This window comes from Narcine bancroftii, chromosome 3 (assembly GCF_036971445.1).
Source record: "Narcine bancroftii isolate sNarBan1 chromosome 3, sNarBan1.hap1, whole genome shotgun sequence".
NCBI lineage: Eukaryota > Metazoa > Chordata > Chondrichthyes > Torpediniformes > Narcinidae > Narcine > Narcine bancroftii.
In genome coordinates, this window is record NC_091471.1 from 84736506 (window position 1) to 84756366 (window position 19861).

Below are 19861 nucleotides of genomic sequence, written 5' to 3' on the forward strand. Positions count from 1 at the left end.
AGACCTGCTGCTACAATAGAAGAAATGGAATGTATCCATGTCACCGCTCAGTTGGAGTTGATATGCTTCATCACCAGGCTTTCAAAACACTTCATCACTGTTGATCTAAGTGCTGCTGGTTGATAATCAATAAGGAACAGGTTGGTACCACACCCTGCTGGAGTAAGATATTGCAGATATTCATGAATACCTTAGTATGATGCATCAATCAATCCTAGATCCATATGACACTACAGCACAGAAATGGGTCCCTTCGTTCCTTCTGGTCTGTGCTGAACCAATTGTCTTTTGCCTAGTTTAACTGACCTGCACCTCCATAGCCCTCCATAACTCTCCCATCCATGTACCTGTCCAAATTCTTCTTAAAATCACCTCAGCTGACAGCTTGTTCCACATTCCCACCACTCTGTGTGTAAAGAACTGCCCTGTCATGTTCTCTCTAAACTTTTCCCCTTTCACCCTTAACCCATGTCTTCTGCCTTGTATCTCACCTACCCTCGGTGGAAAAAGCCTACCTACATTTACTCTGCCTATTCACCTCTTAATTTTAAGTACCTCTATCAAATCTCCCCTTATTCTTCTACAATCCAGGGAATAAAATCCCAATCAGTTTAACCTTTCCCTGTACTCATTTCCTGAAGTCCACGCAACATCCTGGTAAATCTTCTCTGTACTCTTTCTATCTTATTGATACTTTCCTGTAGTTAGCTGACCAAAACTGGACACAATCCTCCAGATTTGGACTCACCAATGTCTTATACAACTTCACCATAACATCCCTATATGCAATACTTTGATGTATGAAGGCCAATATACCAAAAACTCTCTTTACAACTCTATCTACCTGTAATACAACTCTTTTCCTAAATCCCTCTATTCTCTCACACTCCTCAGTCCACTACCATTTACCGCATATGCCCTTTCTCAGTTTGTGCTTCTCGCATGCATCTGATTCCATCTGTCATTTTTCATCCCATTTTTACAGCTGGTACAGACACCCCTGCAAGTTTTGAAAACAAACTTTGCTCTCCAAAACACCTCCAATCTTAGAATCATCTGCAAACCTGCTGATCCAATTTACAACATTATCATCCAGATCATTGATATGGATGACAATCAACAATGGACCTGAGGCACACCACTAGTTAGAAAGCTTCAGTCTAAGAAGCAATAATCTACCACAACTCTCTGGCTTCTTCCGACCAGGCATTGTTGAATCCAGTTCACAACTTCACCATGAATACTTAGTGTCTGAACCTTCCCAACCTCACATGTGGGACCTTGTCGAAGGCCATGTAGACAGCATCCATAGCCTTTCCTTTGTAAACTTTCCTGGTAACCTTCTCAGAAAAACTCTATAAGATTGGGTAATCATGACCTACCATGCACAAAGTCATGTGAACTATCTCTAATCAGTCCATGGTTATCCAAAAAATTATATATCCAATCTCTTAAAACACCTTCCAATAATTTACATACTACTGACTTCAGGCTTACCGGTCTATAATTTCAAGGGATACTTTTGATGCATTTTTCAAACCACGGAACAATGTGAGCTAATGGCATCACATAAGTGGTAAAGGACATTTTAAATATTTCTTCCAGAGCCCCTGCAATTTCTCCTTTAGCCTCCTTCAAGGTCCAAGGGAATATCTTGTCAGTCCCTGGGGATTTATCCACCCTTATTTGCTTTAAGACAGCAATCACTTTCTCCTCTTTAATCTGTATATACTTCATGACATCACTGCTCCTTTCTTTACTTCCCACGACTCTGTGTGCCAGTTTCCTGGGTGAATACTGGTTTTTAAAAAACATTTAAGATTTTCTTCATCTCTTTTGGCTCCATAAAAAGCTGAGCACTGTGATCTTCAAATAGACCAATTTTGTCCATTACTATCCTTTTGCTCTGAATATACCTGTAGAAACTATTAGGATTTTTTTTTCACACTATCTGATAAAGCAATCTCATGTCTTCTTTTAGCCTTCCTGATATCTTTCTTGATGTTTTTCTTGTATTTTTTATACTCCTCAAGTACTTTGTTTGCTCTGTTTTGCCTATACCTGTTATACACCTCTCTTCTTCTGAACTAGATCCCCCCAAATCTCTAGAAAACCAAGATTTCCTGTGCCTGATTACCTTGCCTTTAATCTCAACAGGAATATAGAAACTATGTACTCTCTAAATTTCACCTTACCTCTCACATCCTTGTCTGAAAACAACTTATTCTAATCCTCGCATTATGGACCCTTTCTTATTTTCTCAAATGTTCAACTTTCTTCAACTTAGTATCTCTACCCAAGGCTCAGACCTATCCTTCTCCATAATTAACTTGAAACAATGGCATTATGATCACTGGACCCAAATTGTCCCCCTACACATACTTATAACCTGTCCTGTCTCATTCCCTAGAAGGAGATTTCAGCATTGCATTCTCTCTAGTTGGTTTCTTGATGTATTGATTTAGAAAAATTTCCTGAACACATTTCACAATCTCTAAGCCATCTAGCCCTTTTACAGTATGGGAGTCAATGTGTGGAAAATTAAAATCTCCTACTATCACAACCTTATGCTTCCTGCAGCTGTCTGCTATCTCGCTACAGATTTACTCCAATTCTTATTGACTATTGGGCAGTCTATAATACAGCCCCATGAGTGTGGTCATACCTTTCTGTTCCTCAACTTCACCCATATAGCTTCAGTAGACGACCCCTTTGGTTTGTCCTGCCTGAGTAAATTTGTGATATTTTCTCTGATGAGCAATGCCACTCCTCCCCCTCCCCAACTCACCACCCCACCCACCACCCCCCCTGTTGTATCGTATCTAAAGCACAAAACCCCAGAACATTGAGCTGCCAGTCCTGCCCCTCCTTCAACCAAATTTCACTAATGTCATACTTCCATGCTCAAAGTTCATCTGCCTTTCCTACAATACTCCTTGCATTGAAATAGATGCAAGAATATTTCCAACACATACAACCCATTGATTTCTGAAGGTGCATGCAATTTTCCCATCAACTTTTCCCTCCTCCACTCCTCTAATGGCTCTGCCTGTACAGTGAAGTTGTTAATTTTATTTCTCTTCCTATCATTTATTAACGAGGTCTGCTTATGTTTTATCAATTGCATTTTGCAGCTTTGCTTGGGAAGCTGATTTGAATGTGACACAAATTGAAATTTTAAGATCAGCAGATACTGGGCATCTGAAATAAAAGCCACAAAATTTTTCAGGCAGCATTTTTGGAAGGAAGAACAGTTAACCTTCAAGTTTTAGGAAACTTCATCAGAAATTGGAACATGAAAAAGTTAGTTTAGGTTTCAGAGAAGGTCTGGAGGGTTATGGGTGGAACAAAGGGAATAGCTCTGGCAATGAGAGTACTGAAGACCTAATGTGGCAGGTTAGATCAAATTAAACTTCCTCATCTTTGGAATATATTGCCAGCTGCAAAAAAAAAAGAACATTAACTGAGCCAATCCAATTAATGCAGGCAGAAATGACCAGTTTTAATACAAGCAGGAAAAAAGAGTCATTATCTCAAGTTGGAAGATGTGGGGTTGAGGCCCACTGGCTGCACTTGACCAGCTACATAATGAGATGCTGTTCCTCAAACTCTTGCTGGTCAGTGTTAATTAGTTTGCTGGTTAATCATATTTGTTGTTCTTTTCAGAAGCAAATCCTCTTGCAATTCCATAATGCCTAAAACCAAAAAGGATGATATGGTCGAAACTTGCCTGGGAGAATTGTACATGCTGATTGGTTTTTGCTTTGAAATGTCATTTATGGACTTGATTTCATTGATATCTCTGTCAAACTCAACAGAACTGAAAATTGGTTGAGGTACATAATAGGCAACTGGCATGATACTGATCATTTTGACTGACCATGCAATATAATTTTTTATCTCATAATATTCTGATCCAGAATTTCTAAGTAAACCTAAAATTTAAGTGTTTAATCATTCATAGCAGGAGTGAATTGAGATTTTATTAAGATTAATGGGTCTATGACAGATGCCACCTCACACACAAAATCACACAAAACCCTGGAGCATCTGGACAGCAATGATGCAAATATCAGGATATTCTTTATCGACTACAGTTCTGCCTTCAGAAGCATCATCCTCTCAAAACTGATCAGAAAACTCCAAGACCTTAGCTTCAATACCACACTGTCTAATTGGTTTCTGGATTTCTTCACATCCAGACCACAATCAGTGTTGATTGGTAAAAACATCTCCTCCACAATCTCCGTCAGTAGTGGAGCAGGACAGGACTGCATTCTTAGACCCCTTCTCTAATGGCCATACACCAATGACTGTGTGGCTCGATACAACAATAACACCATTTACAAATTTGCTGACAATACCATGTTAGTGGGTTGTATAGAAGGGGGCAATGAGTCAGCATATAGGAGGAGATTAAAAACTTGGCGGAATAGTATACTAACAGCAACCTTGCACTCAATGTATTCAAAATCAAAGAGCTGATTGTGGACTTTGGGAAAGGAAAACCAGAGGTGCAAAATCCAGTGATCAATGGAGGATCAGTGGGGGAGAGCATGAGCAAATTTAAATTCCTGGGAGGCACTATGTCAGAGGAACTTTCCTGGACCCAACACATGAATGTCATCATGAAGAAATCACTTACTCTGGAATTTGTGGAGGTTCGGTATGACATAGAAAACCTTAGCAAACTTCTACAGATTTGTAATAGAAATGGTGCTGACCAGCTGCATCAGAGTTGGGTATACAGGAATCAATACCTCTGATCAAAGCCCTGCAAAACGTAGTGGACACAGTCTAGTACATCACAGGGAAAACTCTCGCTACAATTGAGAAAATCTACTTGGAATGCTGCCAGAGGAGAGTAACAGCAACCTTCAAGGATACACACCACCCAAGACATACTCCGTTCTTACTGCTGCCATCAGGAAAGAGGTTATAGGTACCACAAGACTCATTCCATCAGGTTCAGAAACAGTTGCGACCCCTCTACCATCAGATTCCAAAACAACAAACTCAATCAGAGACTGATCAGGACTCTTAATTTGCACATTATTTATTATTACATATTTTTTACTGCATTGCACAGTTTGTTTACATCTCTTTCTTCATATTTACTCTTTTGTATGCATATGTTTACTTGAGTACAATTTTCTTAATCTCAGGGTTCTATGTGATGTTATGTATGTACTCTGGTAATAAATACAATCTTTGAGAGCAAAGACTTTCTGACACAACTATGCAAACTATTTGATATTTTCAATGTTTGTGAAGATCAGCTCCAATTTAAATTCCACAATAATGTACGATTGCTATTACCTCCCAGGAAGAGCTGATTTTTTTTTCTCTGTGCTCTCAAGAGGATCAAACCACTTGCATCTCATAAATTCCTCCCATTTTGTTACCTTACACAAAGTCCTCAATCAGCTTGGCTTTTCTTTTCATAAATCAGATTTTCCACTTCTACCGAGAGCTTAGTTCATGTTTCACATCTCAGTTGCCTGTGAAATGGCTTCCTAACTTTGCAACTGTAATAATCTTGTATTTATTTAATGTAAAACAGAAGTTTTGTGTTGTAATAATCATTGTATTTTCAAGCAAATGACTTCAGTGAACCTTTGATGTTTTACTGGAAGTCATGATAAGGCAACATATACTTTATGACATCTTCCAGTTACTTTATTTACTTTAAACCTGTTATTTTATTTACTTTAAACAATGGCCACAATATACAATAGAGTGACTTAATGCCAACAGCAGAGAGCAGTGTTTATGAATGTACTGCCGCACCCAAAATAGAAGAAATAGTTCACTGGTTGGTGGAAAAATCACCTGTGCAAAGGATGCAAAGTTCTTGAAAAATATGCAGACGAAAAAGTGAGTGGCAAACAGATAGCAGGTGGAGTGAATTGTGAGAAAGTGAGGTGTTTTAACATTGGTGGAAGCAATAAGAGAAAAGAAAAACTAGAGAGAACCACATGAGAATTGGTATATAAAGATATCTTGGTGTGAAGGCTCATATGACAGAGATAGTAAATGTGCGATAACTTCATGATACTTTGGCCTTCAGCACAAATCTAAGCATGAAAATTACTCTTCCCATGAATTAATAGAGCTTTGGGGAGCCTCATTTGGAGTACTCTAAAGGGTTGAATTACCTTCCTTGAAGTCTGAGCAGGGTAGATTGTCTGAATCAAGTAAGATTGGCCCGTGCTCATCATAAGAGGAGGTATCAAGGCAAAGCCAATTTTTATGAAGATTCAAGACAAAAGAGAACACAGAAGCTCAAATCTGTGACAAAATAAAAGACTCTGAAAGATGCTGCTTGACCCATTGAGTTTTTCCAGTGTTGTGTTTTTTTTTGTTTTAAGAGGGTTGTCTTAGTAGAGACTCTTTCCACTAGTTGGTGTGTATAGAACAAGGAGTATTGTCTCAGAAGGTGGAATCCATTGAAATAACAAAACTCCAACAATTCGCACTCACTCCATTCACACTTGTGCACAAGGAGGGCAATCCACACAGATATACACATTTTTCCATACCTTATCGACATTTTTCTGCATTATGTTTTAGCAACGACGTGAAGTCACCAATCATGTTATAGCATAAAATAAGAATTAACCAATGGTTAGATTGAGATGTTCACTTGTACTTTCATTAAATTTAATGTTATTGCTCAATAATAATTAGTCTTCTTATCTCCACTGCTGCATTAAACAATTTTAGTTAATACAAAAGCAGCTCTACAATTCCAGTGCCTATTGTAGTTAGTAGTTGTTCCCTGCATCTATTACAACTGCTCAGCCCGATCAATAGACAAGAGGGGCTGGACTAGGCCATTTGGCCAATCGAGCTAGCACCACCATTCATTCAGATCATGGCTGATCTTTCACTATCAGTACCCTGTCCCTGCCTTCTCCCCATAACCCTTAATTCCCCTGTCCACAAGAACCTTATCTAACTCCCTCTTGAACTTATCCAGAGAACCTGTCTCTACCACCCTTTGTGGCAAAGAACTCCACAGACCAACAACCCTCTGGGTAAAAAAAATTCTCATCTCTGTCCTAAAGGGCCTTCCCTTTATTCTTAAACTATGACCACTAGTCCTAGTCTCCCCCAACATCGGGAACATGAAATCAGTTTCTATCATGTCCAATCCCTTAATAATCTTATATACCTCAATCATATCTCCCCTCATCCTTCTAAATTCCAATGTATGCAACCCCAGTTTATCCAACCTTTCGGCATGCGTCAATCCTGCCATCCCAGGAACTAACCTTGTGAATCTACGCTGCACTCCCTCAATAGTGAGAATGTCCTTCCTCAAATTAAGAGACCAGAACTAGACACAATACTCCAGGTGTGGTCTCACCAGGGCCCTGTACAACTGCAGAAGGACATCTTTACTCCAATACTCTATTCCCTTTTTATGAAGGCCAATGTGCCATTTTCCTTTTTCACAGCTTGTTGAACCTGCATGCTAGCTTTTCGTGACTGATGTAAAAGTACACCTAGATCATGTTGCACTTTCCCACTCCCTAACTTGACTCCATTTAAATAATAATCTGCCTTCCTGTTCCTGCCACCAAAGTGGATAACCTCACATTTATCCACATTAAATTGCACCTTCCATGCATCTGCCCACTCACTTAACCTGTCCAAGTTCCCCTGCATTTTCCTGACATCCTCCTCACATTTCACACCGCCACTAAATTTTGTGTCAACTGCAAATTTGCTAATAATAATTATAATCCCCTTATCTAAATCATTAATATATATGATAAACAACCGAGGACCCAGCACCGAGTCCTGCAGGACCCTACTTGTCACATCCTGCCATCCCGAAAGTGACCCGTTAACCCCAACTCTTTGTTTCCAGTCTGTCAACCAATTCTCTATCCATGTCAGCACCCTACACCCAAAATCATGCTCTCTGATTTTACCCACTAATCTCCTATGCGGGACCTTATCAAAAGCCTTCTGAAAATCCAAGTACACCAAATCCACTGGCTCTCTCATGTCCACCCTCCTTGTCATATCCTTGAAAATTTCCAGAAGATTAGTCAAGCATGATGTTCCCTTCAGAAATCCTTGCTGACTTGTAATGATACTATTACTTCTGTCTAAGTGTTCTGTTATTTCTTCTTTTATATTAGATTCTAATATCTTCCCCACTACTGACGTCAGGCGAACCAGTCTGTAATTGCCCATTTTCTCCTCTCTCCCTTCTTAAAAAGTGGAACAACATTAGCCACCTTCAGATCCATAGGCACCTCTCCTGAATCTATAGAACATTGGAAAATGTCGACCAATGAGTTCACAATTTCAAGAGCAACCTCCCTAAGCCTCTTGGGATGCAGTCCATCAGGCCCTGGGGACATATCAGCCTTCAGTCCTTTCAATTTACTCAAGACCACATGCTTCCGAATCTGGATTTCCATCAATGCAGCCATGTCTCTGTTATTCCTATAATATCATCCCCTCCAATCTCCAATATGCAGTTGAGCCTCAAGCTTATCCATATTTTTCTTGAAACATCATCTGCATTACTTCTGTGCTTTTCCCTGAGAACATCTGTTCCCATTTTACTCTCCCAAGTTCTTGCCTAATCCCATCATAATTAGCTTTTCCCACATTAAACACTTTTCCATTTTGTCTACTCCTATCCTTGTCCATAGTTCTGCTAAAGGTTAGGGAGTTGTGGCCACTGTCACTGATACACTCCCCCACCAAAAGGTCTGACACCTGATCAGGTTTATTTCCCAGTTCTGTCAATTCCACAAGGATGTGGGGACACCCATTTCTTTTGTACAGAATGCTGTAAACCTTTGGACTGCAGGAGTTGTTATTATGAATGTTCAAGGCTAGGATCAGTCGACTAACATGCACAGAAGTGATCATGGGTGATGGGGAAGACAACAACACTGATGTGAAATAAAGGATGTGTTATACTGGCTCACGGATTCATTTAAAAATTCAATTATTCATGCAATTCTCTATCAAAATAATGGGCACTATTGAGAAAATCCAATAAGTTGTTAAAATTTTATTTTGGGATAAAGCATAGAATCATGTTATTTTCTTCTAAAAGCCAACATATTTATTAATATAGTAATAAAAAGGAACAAAAAAGGGTATAAAAGTAACTATCATATATATGAATATGTAGTTTCCCCAACTGTGCTCTCCATAAATCTTCGTTCGCGAAGCCAAGCCAAAGCTCTATATACTTATAATATATGTAAGCTTTGACAGTAAACGGATCTGTATGTATGGAAGTGGGAGGAGGGAAGGAGAGATTGCTTTGTTTTTGTTTTTATTTGTTGTGCTTGTAAGAAAAAGTTTAATATATTGTGTATTTAAAATGTTACTATGTATATTTTTTTGAAAAAAATAAAATATTCAAAAAAACGTTTAGTAGTACAGTTTTTCTCAGACTCTAAGCAACGTTACATGGTGCATGAGAAGCAAAAATCACTTTTTCAAAAGGATTGCACTACATTACCTTTCAGGATTCAGTATCTAATTCCAAAAATACACTTTGAACAGAAGCTTGCATGAGTGTTTAGCTGCACTGGTGTGTGGCAGTGAAATTCCTGAAGCTTTTCTATAGTTACAAAAGAACATGCCATTTGTTCGCAATGTCAGATCATGCAGAAAACATCTAACATCTTGTTGACAATCTTCTATGAACAATGTTAAAGACATTGAAAGAATCAGCAAAAAAATCCCACAATGACTTTAGCCTTCAGAAACAGAGGCTTGCCAGAGAACATGGCAGGCTATCCTTTCAATGTGGAGACTTACCAAGTAGATTCATAGACTGGATTCATTACATTTTATTCTGTAAAATTTAAAGGCTTGATTTAGATTGAAGAAAGTCAATGAATAATGGCCATCAATCTTAAGGGGCAGTAAAACAGGCTTCTCAACTTCAACTGCCCATAGACATTTTTCTCCATCTTATCTTGGCTCCATAATGGCATGCAAGCTATGATGCTACCATCAAGTCTACAACAGTACCAACCTCAGTAAAGGCCAGTTCACATCATGGGTATTTAAAGGATGAATAGTTGAACAACTTTTATTCATTAAAATATGGCATTTGCAAGATAAATAGGTTGACTTTGAAGTGACATAAAAGGTATACAAAGAGTGACTTTTAATATGTGGATTAGCCTTGAGTGTTTATGCTCTACCGTTAGAGATTTGGACACATGAAAATAATGATAAAGTGTTAATTGTCATATACATTGCATTTGCACTGAAATTCTTACTTGCTGCTCATTTCATTAACTATTATGAAGATATTAGTCGTTAAAGATTTTTTCAAAGGAACTTAGATCAGGTACAGAAGGAGTTCTTGTTTACACACAGTAACTTTGCAGTGAACAGCTGTAATTGTTTACATGAATGAAAAGCCTTCAATAACTTGGACCAGATCCCTTATGCTCTGAATCTTTGATTTGCACTCAACCTTAATCCCTCATTGATTTTAATGGGGCTTGGAGGGCAAAAGATTGAGTAAGGGGAAGAAGTAAGTTCATTGCTCAAAAAGTAATTCTGTTTGGTTTAATATTTAAACAATGTTTCTAATTCTCAGACGTGTAAAAACTACAAATAATACTCCTTACAGCTTTAACAGTGGACAATGTTGAGTAAGATGATTTGCCAGATGCCAAAGCTTACAGGAATCTTTGAGGGTAAGGTCCCCTCTCTACACTGCCATAGATCTTGCCACTATCTAAATGAGACCATGCAGATTGGCTCTCTGGAGCCAGACAAGATAAAGAGAGACATTGACCATTTTCTGGATAGGTAACACAATCTCTGTTTTTAAAACAAAACAAAATATTAACATTGGGAAGAGGGGATTGTGCAGTTGTCTACCTTCCATACTCACATCCCATATAAGCAATGATCCTGATTTCAACAGGGGAAAATAATTTCTGGAAGCTTAAATGCTAATAGAATTCACCTAAAAGAGGATAAGAATGAAGTCAAAACTGTAGCATGTTGGCAATTTAACAGTGAATTAATGTGGAAAATATTATCACCACAAACTAGTCAGTTGTTGCGTTTATCCAGTAACTTTAAGTAAAACTTCAAAGGTGACATATTAAAATATATACGAAGAGTTCAATTCTAAAACTAATCCAAATGAAAGGAAAGCATATGATTTACATACAAAATACACAAAAACTACAGAGGAATAAGATAACAATGTCAGATTATGCCCATGAACAGGAAATTTAGTTTTGAGTTGGCTTTCATTGGAAATATCTTTAAATGTGTCTCAATCAGAAAAGGACATTGACATGAAACTAAAATATGAGAAGAATATTTTAATTTGCTGTGTATTGCTTGACTGGAATTCCACTGAAAGATTGTTTTTTGATGGATATTTGAACATGCTTTCATTGCTCTGAGTGCATCTGGCATAATTCAAATTTTGGCTTCACCATGCTTTGGGGAGTCCAAATGTCATGTAGAGAACTTTATAAAATCATTTATTGCCCTTTTCTTCTATCAACATTGTAAAACTTATTTATTATGAAGAATAAACTATGGGTGAGTGGCTCTTTAATTGGGTCGATCAATTGTTTCGTCAATAACAACTCAAATAGCAACGTTAATGTAGTAAGGCCATCTCATAGTATTTCAAAGGAGGATTATTAAACAAAATCTGACACCAAGTCCCGTGAAGTTCTTTCAGTGTGGTGAACAATAACATCTGAATAAATTTTAAAGTCTGATGGGTGTGATAGTACAGATCTATCACCAATGTACATAGGGTATATAGTTACTGTATCTAGACTGTGCTTACAGCGATTGGCTGAGAGCTAAGCCACACCTATTGTCTGGGCCTTAAAGGGTTGTGTCCCTAGCCAGGTCGGATCATTCCGGACTGGTCGGCCACCTGTGAAGAGCTCCGGTCTTTTGCTAATAAAAGCCTTGGTTTGGATCAACAAGTCTTTTGTTCTTTCGACGAACTCTACAATGGGAAAGGGATATATAACAACAGAGAGATTTAGGACAGAATTAATCCCATATCATTAACACTGGACTGTTGGGAACAAGGTGGCATGGGGAGGGGGATAGAGAAATTTAAAATGAAGTTGATGTGAAGCAACAATATACACGTCTGGTGAATCACATCAACATCAATCTGAAATAAAAAGGCAGGGGGAGAAGGGAAGAAAAGGCAGGAGAAGGGGCACAAGCCAACAGCCATAGAAAATATTGGTTGCGCATTTAGAGGTCAAAATGTTACCCCAGTAAATCATTGAAAGTATATCCGACCCTGGCTGCCCATAGATTGGAGGAACAACACCTGATTTTCCATCTGGGCACTCTCCAGCCATGGCATTAACATTGACAACTGCCTTCCTCTAAACCTGCTCACCTTTACTTTCCCTCTTTTCCTGTCTTTCCAGTTCCTCCACCTACCCACCCATCCCTCCACCCCCCCACCTCACTGCTGCTGTCCTCTCCCTCCTTTCTCCACCTATCATCTCCTTCCTTTGCCAGCCCCTTCTCCCACACCCACTACTCCTTTGTTTGGATACTTGCTGGCATTTTCTCATATTTTGATGAAGGGCTCACGCCCAAAACATCGGTTATGTATGTTTATCTTTGCTACATAAAGGATCATGCATGGTCTTTGCCCTCAGACAGCTCCAAGAAAAGTGCAGAGAACAAAACAAAGGACTCTACATCACCTTTGTTGACCTCACCAAAGCCTTCGACACCGTGAGCAGGAAAGGGCTTTGGCAAATACTAGAGCGCATCGGATGTCCCCCAAAGTTCCTCAACATGATTATCCAACTGCACGAAAACCAACAAGGTCGGGTCAGATACAGCAATGAGCTCTCTGAACCCTTCTCCATTAACAATGGCGTGAAGCAAGGCTGTGTTCTCGCACCAACCCTCTTTTCAATCTTCTTCAGCATGATGCTGAACCAAGCCATGAAAGACCCCAACAATGAAGACGCTGTTTACATCCGGTACCGCACGGATGGCAGTCTCTTCAATCTGAGGCGCCTGCAAGCTCACACCAAGACACAAGAGAAACTTGTCCGTGAACTACTCTTTGCAGACGATGCCACTTTAGTTGCCCATTCAGAGCCAGCTCTTCAGCGCTTGACGTCCTGCTTTGCGGAAACTGCCAAAATGTTTGGCCTGGAAGTCAGCCTGAAGAAAATTGAGGTCCTCCATCAGCCAGCTCCCCACCATGACTACCAGCCCCCCCACATCTCCATCGGGCACACAAAACTCAAAACGGTCAACCAGTTTACCTATCTCGGCTGCACCATTTCATCAGATGCAAGGATCGACAATGAGATAGACAACAGACTCGCCAAGGCAAATAGCGCCTTTGGAAGACTACACAAAAGAGTCTGGAAAAACAACCAACTGAAAAACCTCACAAAGATAAGCGTATACAGAGCCGTTGTCATACCCACACTCCTGTTCGGCTCCGAATCATGGGTCCTCTACCGGCACCACCTACGGCTCCTAGAACGCTTCCACCAGCGTTGTCTCCACTCCATCCTCAACATCCATTGGAGCGCTTTCATCCCTAACGTCGAAGTACTCGAGATGGCAGAGGTCGACAGCATCGAGTCCACGCTGCTGAAGATCCAGTTGCGCTGGATGGGTCACGTCTCCAGAATGGAGGACCATCGCCTTCCCAAGATCGTGTTATATGGCGAGCTCTCCACTGGCCACCGTGACAGAGGTGCACCAAAGAAAAGGTACAAGGACTGCCTAAAGAAATCTCTTGGTGCCTGCCACATTGACCACCGCCAGTGGGCTGATAACGCCTCAAACCGTGCATCTTGGCGCCTCACAGTTTGGCGGGCAGCAACCTCCTTTGAAGAAGACCGCAGAGCCCACCTCACTGACAAAAGGCAAAGGAGGAAAAACCCAACACCCAACCCCAACCAACCAATTTTCCCCTGCAACCGCTGCAACCGTGTCTGCCTGTCCCGCATCGGACTTGTCAGCCACAAACGAGCCTGCAGCTGACGTGGACTTTTTACCCCCTCCATAAATCTTCGTCCGCGGAGCCAAGCCAAAGATAAAGGATGCTGTTTGACCTGCTGTGTTTCTCCAGCATTGTCTGTGTTTTTAATCGAAAGAAGGCAGCACGATTAGTGCAGCAGTTAGCGCAACGCTGTTACAGCACCAGCAATCTGGACCGGGATTTGAATCCCGCGCTGTCTGTAAGGAGTTTGTATGTTCTCCACGTGTCTGCATAGGTTTTCTCTGAGGGCTCCGGTTTACCCCCACCATTTAAAACACACCAAGGAGTTAATTGGGTGTAATTGGTCAAAATGGCCTGTTACTATTCTGTATGTCTACATTTTCTTGTTACCAGGGCAAAGTCCTGGGCTCAACCACTTTCAAAGTTTCAACTATAACATTCCATCCTTCACAACCTCAGTGGTTCACTGATAGTTGCATAATGATTATTTCCATTTGGAAGACATTGCAATCATCAAGGTTTAAACAACATTCTGGCATGGGCTGAAAAGTGGCATGTCATATTCATCATGGCATGTGTCAAGCAAGACTATTTTAAACAAGAGAAAACCTAAGCATCTGCTCTTGATGTTCAGTGATATTGCCATCACTGAGACCTGATACCCCTCCCCGCTCTACTCACTTTACACCTACAACCAACGTAGTGGCCTGTATAAAAAGTGGCAATGAGTCAGTTAACAGGAGGCAGATTCAAAATTTGGTTGAATGGAGCATTAACAACAACCTTGCACACAATGTCACCAAAACTAAGGAGCAGATTGCAGACTTCAGGAAGGGAAAACCCAGACATGTACAATCCAGTGATCATTGGGGGATCAGAAGTGAAGAGGGTCATCAAATTTAAATTCTGGGGAATCACTACTTTGAAGGACCTGACCTGGAACATACTAACATCATAATGCAGAAAGCATGTTAGCACCTCTACTTCCTCAGGAGTTTGCGGAGGTTCAATGTAACATCGGAAACCTACAGATGTATAGTGGAAAGTGTGCTGGCCGGCTGCTTCAGAGCCAGATACCTCTGAGCTGAAAGCCTGCAAAAGATAGTGAACACAGCCCAGTGGAACATTGCTATCGTAGAAGAACAAATTATCAAGGATCCATACCACGCAGGACATGATCTTTTCTGTTGCTGCCAATAGGAAAGAGGTACAGGTGCCACAAGACTTGTACCACCAGATTCAGGAACAGTTGCTCCACCATCAGACTCCTAAACAACAGACTCAATCAGAGACTCATTTAAGGACTTTACTTTTCACATTATTTAATACTGAATACTTATTTTTTCATGGTCAGTATATTTATATTACTTTCTTTACATTCTTCTCCTTTGTATACCTCTACAATTTACACTACCGATAAGTAGAAATGTTTCCTGCCCACAGGAAACAGAATCTCAGGATTGTATGTAATATCACTCTGGTAATAAATTTGAACTTGAACCATCAATATGCTGCAAGTTTGGTGAATAACTTAACTGGACAAACAATGTAAGTGTTCTTGTAAAAAAGCAGGCCAGATGCTGTGTATCCTGGAGCAGGAGATTCACCTTCTAACTGACCAAAGCTTTTCACCATATAGATCTGCCAGGAGCATGAGTCAGACCTCTTAACCTGCCTGAAAGAATGCATAATATTCATATTAGTTCACAACTCCTCAGAACATCAAACAGCCAATCTGTGTCCTTATGAAAACACGAGAAGGTGAAACATACTGTTGTGCCCCAGGACTGGCCAGGATGGAGAACCATGGCAATTCACAAACAGATGAAGGCCATATTGCTGATGTCTAGAGACATGGAAGACTATTTAAAATCATAAATCTACTCAAAAACTAAATCTTCTGTACCTCAAACCCATAACCCTCTATTTTTCTTACATCCATATGCCTGGCTAGCAATTTTGTACACTCTTTCATGTGTGACATCCAACAAATTTTCACCTGGATTTTCTTTCCTAAAACACTATGGCATATCCTCACCAGAAATGATCTAGGTCTCAATGCCCCTCAATCACTATAATTTAATGTCAATGCATCTAAAAAGTATTATATACAATATATTTTGATCCACACAGACGTCTTCATCCGATTTTCCCAGGACACATGCTTTTAACAGGGATTATCTCCAAGTGGCTATTCAACGATTACAGACTGCAACTCAAGCAGCTTAAGAGGGAAGAGTGTGACAGGTTGCATCTACCTGGGATAGTGAGAGCAAGTTAAACATTAGGGAACACTTTAGGAATGCAGCTAGCTTGCCACAAGATCAGGTGCAGTGATTTAGATTTGGGGATAAAACACAGGATTCTATTGACACTATAGTTAAATGAAAAAAAAACACACAAATGCTAGAGAAACTCAACAGGTCAAACAGTGCCTTATGCAGCAAAGGTAAAGATTCATCAACAACGTTTCGGGCTTGAGACCTTCATTAAGGTGTGGGGGAACATGAGAGATGCCCAAAAAAAGGGGGGGAAGGGGGATGATGAGGGTGGGAGATGATAGGTGGGGGGGTGGAGACTGCAGGAAGTGGGGGGGGAGGAGTTTAGGCTAGTTGGAGGGAGAAAGGAAATCAGAACTGGAATAAGTAGTTAAAAAGGGGGGAGGGGGAAAAGGCAAGCTGATTAGTGGAATGCATTGAACTCAATGTTTATGCCCTGGGATTGAAAAATGAGGTGTCGTTTCTCCAATCTGCGGATGGTCAGGTTGGGGTAGTGTGAAAGGCCATGGACAGACGAGTGAGCTTGAGAGCGTGTCTCAGAATTTAACTGGTTATCTACGGAGATGTTGCTTTTGTTGCGGACTGAGAGGAGGTGCTGAGAAAAGCAATTTGGGAAATGTTGTACTGCCATCTTTGCAGAAAAAAAATCTTAACAAGAGACCACCTTGTCAGAAATAAAACTTCTCACACATGAGTCTCTTTAAAACTGATGACACGACAAGCTTTATTTACAAGTCTGCAGAGTTGGACTCAACTGGTTTCTCACCAGTTAAGCCCCGATACATACAGTGCATTGATTTTTATACCTTTATTATTTGCCCTTCCCCTTCTTACTAATACTGTTTTAATTGGTTAGTATTACAAAAACATTCTAAGTATAACTGCATTATTAATTATCACGTTCGTTACGTACGCTGTGAACTCTACATTCACTGAATTCTGTTACTCACACTTCACACTTCTTATCAATCCTTTGTCTCCTGCATGTCTCTCACTATGACCATGAAAAGATAGGTTTAAAAAAACATATTCAGCAGCTCCTTCTGTCCTTGACTGCTAGTAAACTCTCTGTCCGTTCTGGCTTCCCTGTTTATGATTAATCATCACATTTTAACTTAAGTCTTTTTAACCTAAATACTCTATATCACAATTTGTGATGTGATGCATTACAGGTCTCTTGGAAATTACATACCCCTTGGCATCCACAAAGCTCAGGGAAGGTCGAGCGTATGAATGGAACACTAAAAATCCAATTGACAAAGTTAATGGTGGAAACTAAAATGCCTTGGATAAAGTGTCTGCCCCTAGCCTTATTGAGAATTCGTACTGCCCCACGAAAAGATGTAGGGCTGTCCCCTTATGAAATGATGTTTGGGCTTCCCTTCTGGAGTACAGTTGAGGGGTGTCCCACCTTGGGGGAAGGGGATATATTTGTTAGGAACTATTTACAGGCACTGTCACGCTCTCTTACAGATTTACGAAAGAGAGGACTATTGGCACAAACACCGCCTCTAGACTTTTCTTTACACAAAGTGGAACCAGGAGACTGGATTCTTATCAAGACCTGGAAGACTGAAAAGCTCCAGCCCCAGTGGGAAGGTCCATACCAAGTTCTCTTAACTACAGAAGCTGCAGCACGAACAAGAGAGAAGGGGTGGACACACGCATCCAGATTTAAGGGACCTGTAGAGGTGCCACAGGACCCTGATACGAACTCAGATTGGACTTGTATTCCTGGAGAAAAACCTCTTACCTTACGATTTCGCAAAAAGACTTAATTCACAATGTTATTGTTATGTTCTTTGATTTTTCTTAGTTTGCCTATGTCTTTATCAGGTGTGAAATGTAAGAAATGCAGAGATACAGTGGTCCTGTTTCAGGACCACATTTGGGGAAGAAAGGAAGGTAATTTCATTTCCCATACCTCAGTTCCTGAGAAATGCTGGGCAGAAAATACCACCCAACATCCATATACCCCTTGTGTGGAAAAAGAAGGAAATAATATGGGTCATTATATACAGATTCCTAATACCACTCCTTTCCCTCTTAACGGTTGGAAAGGTGACTCAAGCCCACCATGCCCTGATGGACTCTGGTTTTGCATACACCAACGTACTGTTCCAATGAGAAGTTACACTCCGCACTCGAAATTGCCTGTCCCTTTAAGACAGCCGGACTTAGTTCGAGTCCATCCAAATAACCATGTAATTTCGGTAATGTAATTGGGGGAGATAACCTTTTTGTAGATCTGGCAACTAAAATTGCAGGAACTTTTAATGTAACTAATTGTTGGGTCTGCGGGGGTCCACGGATGTCAGAACAATGGCCTTGGTGGGGAGAACCTCCCAATTTATTGACCATGATTTCCCGCATTTGGACAACTAACCGAACAAGATCAAGAGAAACCTGGTCTCTCTCTAACGTCCCCTCTGGTTTTTATTGTCTCTCACGAGCCGGCAAATACCCAGTAGGAGAAAGTCCCTGCAAGGCTGTATGGATTCGCATTTCACCTGGTGTTTTCACTTGGTTTCCTAAACCTCAGACTTGGTTCTTATCCACTGTTTTTAAAACTAATTGCCTACCCCTGTCTAATAGCAGTATTCAGTTTTGGAATTGTACCACTTCCACCATCACAGGACCATACCAATCAAATCCTGTAAGACTTTTATTTCAGCGTGAGATAAATGTATCATAAAACATTTCTCTTCCCTAGCTTAGAATCCCCATTCATATCTATACATATATTCAACACATTTTAAAGAGAGAAAGGGGTGGATTGTGATATAGAGTATTTAGGTTAAAAAGACTTAAGTTAAAATGTGATGATTAATCATAAACAGGGAAGCCAGAACGGACAGAGAGTTTACTAGCAGTCAAGGACAGAAGGAGCTGCTGAATATGTTTTTTTAAACCTATCTTTTCATGGTCATAGTGAGAGACATGCAGGAGACAAAGGATTGATAAGAAGTGTGAAGTGTGAGTAACAGAATTCAGTGAATGTAGAGTTCACAGCGTACGTAACGAACGTGATAATTAATAATGCAGTTATACTTAGAATGTTTTTGTAATACTAACCAATTAAAACAGTATTAGTAAGAAGGGGAAGGGCAAATAATAAAGGTATAAAAATCAATGCACTGTATGTATCGGGGCTTAACTGGTGAGAAACCAGTTGAGTCCAACTCTGCAGACTTGTAAATAAAGCTTGTCGTGTCATCAGTTTTAAAGAGACTCATGTGTGAGAAGTTTTATTTCTGACACACCTGAAGAGAGTTAGGGCAGAATTTGTCAGGTGTATTCAAACAAGGATTCCTGACACAGTATGTGGACCAGCTGACAAGAGGGGAGGCCATACTGGATCTAGTACTGGGTAATAAAACTAGACAGGTGACAGATCTCTCCGTGGTGGAGCATTTTGATGAAAGTGATCTCAGCTTCCCTAACCTTTGGCATAAATATGGACACTGAGAGAAGTAGACTAAATAATAAAGTGTTTAATTGTGGAAGGGCTAATTAGGAAGAGAATAGACAGGAACTGGGGAGAGTAAATTGGGAACAAATGTTCTCAGGCAAAAGCACAGCAGTTTTATGG

The 19861-nt window shown here is 40.3% G+C and overlaps 1 protein-coding gene across 7 annotated transcripts in view; it reads right to left on the minus strand.

The window, feature by feature from the left end:
• Positions 1-19861, minus strand: part of pde4d (phosphodiesterase 4D, cAMP-specific) — a 1272582-nt gene that overhangs the window by 287272 nt on the left and 965449 nt on the right. The gene's annotated exons all lie outside the window — the stretch shown is intronic.